This window comes from Zingiber officinale, chromosome 9A (assembly GCF_018446385.1).
Source record: "Zingiber officinale cultivar Zhangliang chromosome 9A, Zo_v1.1, whole genome shotgun sequence".
In the NCBI taxonomy this organism is placed as follows: domain Eukaryota; kingdom Viridiplantae; phylum Streptophyta; class Magnoliopsida; order Zingiberales; family Zingiberaceae; genus Zingiber; species Zingiber officinale.
In genome coordinates, this window is record NC_056002.1 from 56663878 (window position 1) to 56670695 (window position 6818).

Here is a 6818-nt window from a genome sequence, read left to right on the forward strand (position 1 = left end):
CAACAAGAGTAATAAAAGATGAAGGCATGACATGTAGACCGTATTATGAATTACAACATACACACACATCCAATCACATTGGAGTTAAAGGTCATAACCATGCACCATGTCATATAACATTCACAGTATTTCTATAATATAAAATTTACTATGATTTCTACAAAGACTTATGAGTCGCAACACCACGGCGGTCTTGCTAGCCGGTTAGCGGGCGGGGGTCAAGGGGGGAGCGCCCCTTGCGGGGGGTTTCAGGGGGCACCACCCCCGAAGCAAAATTATTTTATATACTCATTTTATGAATTGCTGCCATACCCGAGACTCTAAGCCCTAAAACCAACTTTGTTTTGTTCCCAACAAGACACCATTGGCCGAGACCTTGCTGGTCACAGTACCAACTATGTTTCATTCCCAACAAAACAATTTTGGCAGAGACTTATAATCTGGCCGAGATTCTTAATTATGATCGAAACTCATAATGACCGAAACTCATAATTTGTAGATCATAGTAAATCTATCATGCAGTTTTATATCATATATAAAATTCTAACAACTTAATATATCCCTTCGCAAGTGGCTCTAATACCACTGTAAAGAACTAGGGTGCTAAACACGCGAAAGCGCAGCGGAAAACATCTAGTTCCTCTAGAAGATCTATGCAAAAGGAAACCATATACTAAGTCTTACATGAGAGGATTATGCCTTTAATGCATGTCCTTCGCAATCCCGATAGCAACTTTTGTTTGGATGCAGATCTCAGCGCGATCAAATGTCCGCGCCTCTACGGTATCCACACGAGTATGTTCCGTTCATCTCATGAACTCTCGATCTGGAGAAGAACCAACTTTGTGGTGCTAGCCACATAAGGTGATTCGACCATGAGGAAGGATCGGCCAAGAGGAAGAAGAGGAAGAAGGAGAAGAAGATAAAAAATAAACTTACAATCAATGGCCAAAATTCCTCCTTTTGTACTCCTATGGAATACCAAAAGTCCATTTGGCTCTTGGTCACCCTTTTGCCTCTTGATTTTCTTTATGAATTGACCCATAGTCATCTTTCATAAAGAGTCTTTTGGTCAAGTCAAAATTGACCTTTCCTCTTCCTTGATGAATTCAAGTTCACCCAATGAGTCTAACTCATTGAACCTTATCAATCTCAATTGACTTCATGGACATCAATCCAACTTGACTCCATGAATCTAATTCAAATTAAACTCAATCCAATAATTAGATCCAATTGAGTCTAAATCAATGAATCTAATTCAGATTAAACTTCTCTTTGTTTTCCTTTTAATATGTTGGATTATTATATTGGATTAACCATTAACCCAATAATCCAATAAATCTAATCATCTCATAATTAGCTCTTAGGGCTATTACTAGTAATACACTTATCACTAATATTTATTTAAAATATATAATCCAAATTTAAAATTTAAACATCATCACAATTCATTCATCATCTAAAATAGAAATAATATTTTTCAAAATACAATCAAAATGTGAATACATAATTTTTATTCATCTAATAAATATTTGAATCAATTTTACAAATGAAACACTAATGATAAGTCTTTACAACATTAGAAATTTGATCTATTAAGAATTTGAACATTTCCTAATGCAAATTAAGCCTTCACCGAAATAGCTAATACCATTCATGGTTTTGTTGAAAGCCAAGGATACCTGATTCTTTCCAAGCATCTTTTATCATGAACAACTTAATCATTTCATCTAGTAATGCTGTCTTCATTAACAGTTGCAAGGATCTCAATGCTTACTTCCAAGACAACCTGCATAAGATGAAATAAGCAAAATGTGATGAAAATCTTGTAGTAGGAAATATAATTTACTAGTGGGTAACAAATAGAGAATACAAATTGAAGATAATCACATAGAAAACACAATCTAGAATTATGATTATATAAAGCATCAAGATTTTGTAGAAAGTAATACTTGATTAACAAAGTTTGGAACTAGTTGTTGAGTTCCGCGAATTAGTTTGTGATTTATAGTGCCAACAAGAGAAGACACTCAATATGAAAACTGAGCATAAAATGGGTGAAATAATTCAAGCTTTATGTCTTATATCGAGTATCAAATAGATGAAGTTAATAGGAGGCCCCTATCCTTGGACGGATAATGCAAATAGGTGCATACCAATGGTTTTTTACAATTGACTAGTTTACATTGTTCCAAGGTAGAACCACGCAAAGTCCAAGCCTGCAACACATCAAAATTATGGCTTGCAAATACAAACTTCATTCTTCTATTGATCTGGTACAAGTTATATGGAAGTTGTGAATTTGTAGCCAAAGCAAACACTCGTTGGCGTTGAATTAATTGAAAGATTGCAAACATTAAATGCAATACCTAACCTGTAAGAGTTTTCATCGAGAAGATAAAGACCACAACCTGATTATGCCCTGGAGATGGTAACTGCTAATAAGAGAGATTTAGTAGCATTTCATTTAGCAACACTAAAAATTGTTTTGTATATAAATACCTTACTTCTAAAGAAAACAAGGAATTCTACAGTAGGATCCCTCTTTGATATGTTTGACATTGTATCAAGGAACCTCCTGGATTTCTTTGTCTAGAGACGTGATATCCTTGACAATCTCTTGCACGTAGGGCAATGATGAAACTATCTTTCAGCAGTTGAGTCCACTTATCATCAAGTACAGTTAGAATTAAACTAGTAGTTGAAGTGATTAACAAAATTATTCTAGATTTAACTGGTTAAACCAACCCACAATTTGATAGATGTAATGTCAACATGACAATATTTTTTAGTTCAAATTTAAGAAATTGAAAACAAAAAAAAAATAGACGAAAAAAAAAACTCCACATTTTGGTTATGAATTGTATTTTATTAGGATTATTATGTCTGATAAACTGTTCAATTTTTGTTGTCTACTTCCCATTTAGATTTGAGCAGGTTAAACCATCCAAAGTAGTTGATTGGGTTTAGTTTTGTAAATTTGATTTTATAAATGAACTAGAACGAGGGTATGTTTGATATTCATATAAATGGTATTCTTACATCCATTCTCACCACACAATGGCACGGAGATTGCTGGTGGCCTTTAATTATTTTTTTTTTACCAAACTAGTTGTTATGGAACCATCCACAGCCTTACCCGCAATTCGTTTGTTAGTGACAAATTGAAAATCATTGTAAAAGAAAAAATAGAAAAAAAAAATGATGATAATACCAATTAGTCTCATTGACTATCCTTGAGATGATCGGTCCGGCCCGACAGAAATTTTCCACCGGTCATCAGGATAAATCGGGAAGTGCACGCGACGGTTAGTCCGGAAACCCAGCATCCTTTGGCTACACCTCTATTTGGAGGAAATATTCCTACAAATACGTTGTAGCTGGGGTTTGAACCGCAAGTACCTGTATGACAATCTGAATGTCTTACCACGGTACCATAGCGCTGGGGACATCCTTGTAAAAGAGAACATGCAGAAAGAAAAAGTGTGAATAGAAATTAATTACATCCTTGTAAAAGAGAACATGCTGCAAGAAAAAGTGTGAATAGAAATTAATTAATTACTCCATAACTAACAAATGTTTGAATCATGGAAAAGGTATAGTTACCATATTTGCTAAAAGAAGTCAATAGTCACGAGACTAACATAGACACTTGCCACAAAAATCACATTCATTTGAATGATCAGATATTAACTTTCAATTTCAGCCCAGAGTGAATTCATATCAGCCAAAAGCATACTTTTAACTTGAAGTGAAAAATCATAGGAAACTTCATTTGAAATGATAACTAGAAGGAGTTTAAATCACCTCTGCCGACCGTATAGGTGAAGCCACAGATAAGAAATTAACTGCGTTGTCTGCTGAAACTACATCTGCAGGCTACCCAACAATAAGAAGACATAGTGATCGTAAAGGTGAACCAAATGCAAACTGATGTTGTGCCATCTTCTTCATTGTGTCAACATAAAACTGTGCCCATCTTTTTATGAGAAACCGAGTTCATAAAGAATCTTCCATTTATACTACTCACATGGAAAAAGAATCTTCCATTTATACTACTCACATGAAAAAAGAATCTTCAATTTATAATCACTTGAACATGAAAAAAGGAATTATCTAAAATTGAATCAAAATAAAGTAAATTAGTTATTTAATCACACAGAAATGAACACAGTACACAAACCTTGTCTCCAAACGGTGCAGCAAGAACTAGAGCAAGGCCCACAACTGACCTACTTGTGAAGATTGGAGAGCCTCCTTCCTTTTTACCAGAAACAAGAAGGCTTTGTACCCTAGCGGCAGTTGCCTAAAAGAAGTGTGTCGAATATAGACTTCTACAGGCAGTTCACTAGACTATATATATATAATCGGCCTGAACCTCAGCGCTGGGGGTGAACCAGGCGAAGAGACGGGTCGATCGCCTCAGTACCGGGATCTGCTGCCTGATGAAGGTGGTGTCGAAGAGATTAGGGCAGTGCAAAGAAGAGCTTAGGGCAGCGTGAAGGATCGCCTCAGCGCCGGGGTGAAGGAGGCGAAGTGAAGAAGAGAAGGGTCGATCAGGGGGCTCGATATTTGTCAGAGTCGATCGCCTCACCGACGGGTTGACCTGCGATCAATTTGTCGTTTGACAAAGGAGGACGTGGGCGAGGAAAGTTTGGGTAATAATTGTAGTTTGTCTTTTAGGCTGCGTTTGGTAGCCTGTAATCTATCTTGTAATGTAATCCAGATTACATTACAAAGTCGATTATTTTGTTTGATTTGATTTAAAAGTTGTAATGTAATGTAATCTGGATTACAAAAGGTAGTGAAGATTTGTAATCTGGATTACAAAGCAAATGCTATGTAATCCGATTACATTACGAGGTCATTATTTCACCAAAGTTTAAATGCCGAATATACCCCTAGTCTGTTGTCGACCGCCGCCCACCACCGGTAGCCGACCTTCGTTGTCGGCCGCCGCCGGTCGCCGGCCGCCGACCGCCGCCGCCGTCGTCGGCCGACCGCGGCCGCCGATCACCAGCCGTTGGTAGCCGATGGCTACCGTAAACGCTGGCAGAGGTGTGGCGACCGCCGATACTGGTCACAGGATATTTTTGTCATTTTATAATAATATGAATTACATTCCTTATAAAAAATAATTGACACCAAATAAAAGCATGTAATTATCTTTGTAATCAAATATTACATACATTACATTACCAAACGTAGTAATGTAATCAAGATTACATTACATTACATTACAAATTTGATTACATTACAAGCTAGATTACATTACACCCAACCAAACGTAATCTTAACAGCACGTTTGCACGCTGTTATAAATTTACTTTTAAAAATATATTTTTAACGGATCGTAAAAGTAGGCTGTTACAACGTACATGACATACTATTACTAGTATATTTAATAACGTGTTATTTATAAAAATATAAAATATAATACTATGTAGTGTACTTATTTAGATATACCGTAAAAATTATGATTAATAACCCATCTTAATCATACGTCATTGATGATGTTTTATAGAAAATCATATTTGTTATAATGTTTAAATAATTTATTAATCTAAATAAAAAAATTTGAACATATATTCATTTTGTTAATATTCGTAAATAATATTTGTGAATAATATTCATGAATAATATTTGTGAATCATATGCTCATTAATAAAACTCTTATCGACATTATAAATAAACAAAGAAAATTTTAAAATGAACAAATAAGTTTGTATTATCAAACTTAAAAACCAACCAAACAAATTTAAAATATAAAAATTTAAAACAATCAAATAAGATTAAATTAAAAGTTCGATAACATCTAAACGAATCAAGCTCATACTCATTAAAAAGAAATCAAGTTAAGTTTGAATAATTATTTTAATATATTGATTTATTTTAGATTTAACTTGACTTAATTATATTGTCAAGTAAGTTTAGGCACCACAAAACTTGACTTGTTTACAATTAAATCTTGTTATATCTTTTTCTTCTTAATTAATGTATTTATTTATTATAGTCTAATGCAGCTCGAGTATTTATTGGTCTTTTGAATAAATAAGTATCTTAAAATTTTCTCTTAATGGGTCTGAGTGATCCTGCAAGTAATGACTTTCTAGAGATATTTCTATTGGTGCAATTAATTTCTAGGGTTTTGATATTTGATAATATACTTAAGGTTAGTCAATTTGATCAAAGGTTGATCCAAATATAATTTGATGTTTAAAAGAGAGAAGTCTAGTTAGAATTAGATGACTAGTAAAGAAAAGTCCTAACTTGGTTTGGCAAGGTTAAGTCCTAACTAGAAGTTAGACAAGTGAGAAGTCTACTGAGTGACTAGTCCTAACTAAAGGTTAGGCAAGGCAAATCCCTAGTGAGTCAAACTAGACTATAGTAAGTGAAGTTAGGCGGTGGAAGTCCTTGCGAGTGAAACTAGATACTGGAAATCCTAGTGAGTGAGGTATGCCCTAGTGAGTGGACCTAGATGGTGAAAATCCTAGTGAATAAAACTAAATAGTGGAAAACTCTAGAGGGAGGTTATTGGTTGCTACTCGGAATACCGTCCTAGTTCCCCTCTATAAAAATTTGTACAAGCATAGAACTATTCTAGCTACCCATGTGCTCTATGAAGTTAAATTTATATTGCAAATGATGCTTAACATTATTAATCCAAGTTTAAAATCCAAATTGTCCTTCAGAAGTTAAACTTGGATTGTAAACAATACTTAACATTTTTACTCCAAGTCTAACTAATGTGATCTTCCTAAGTTAAACCATATTGCAGAAGTTATCAAATATCTATTTCAAAGATCAACTTCCAGGTT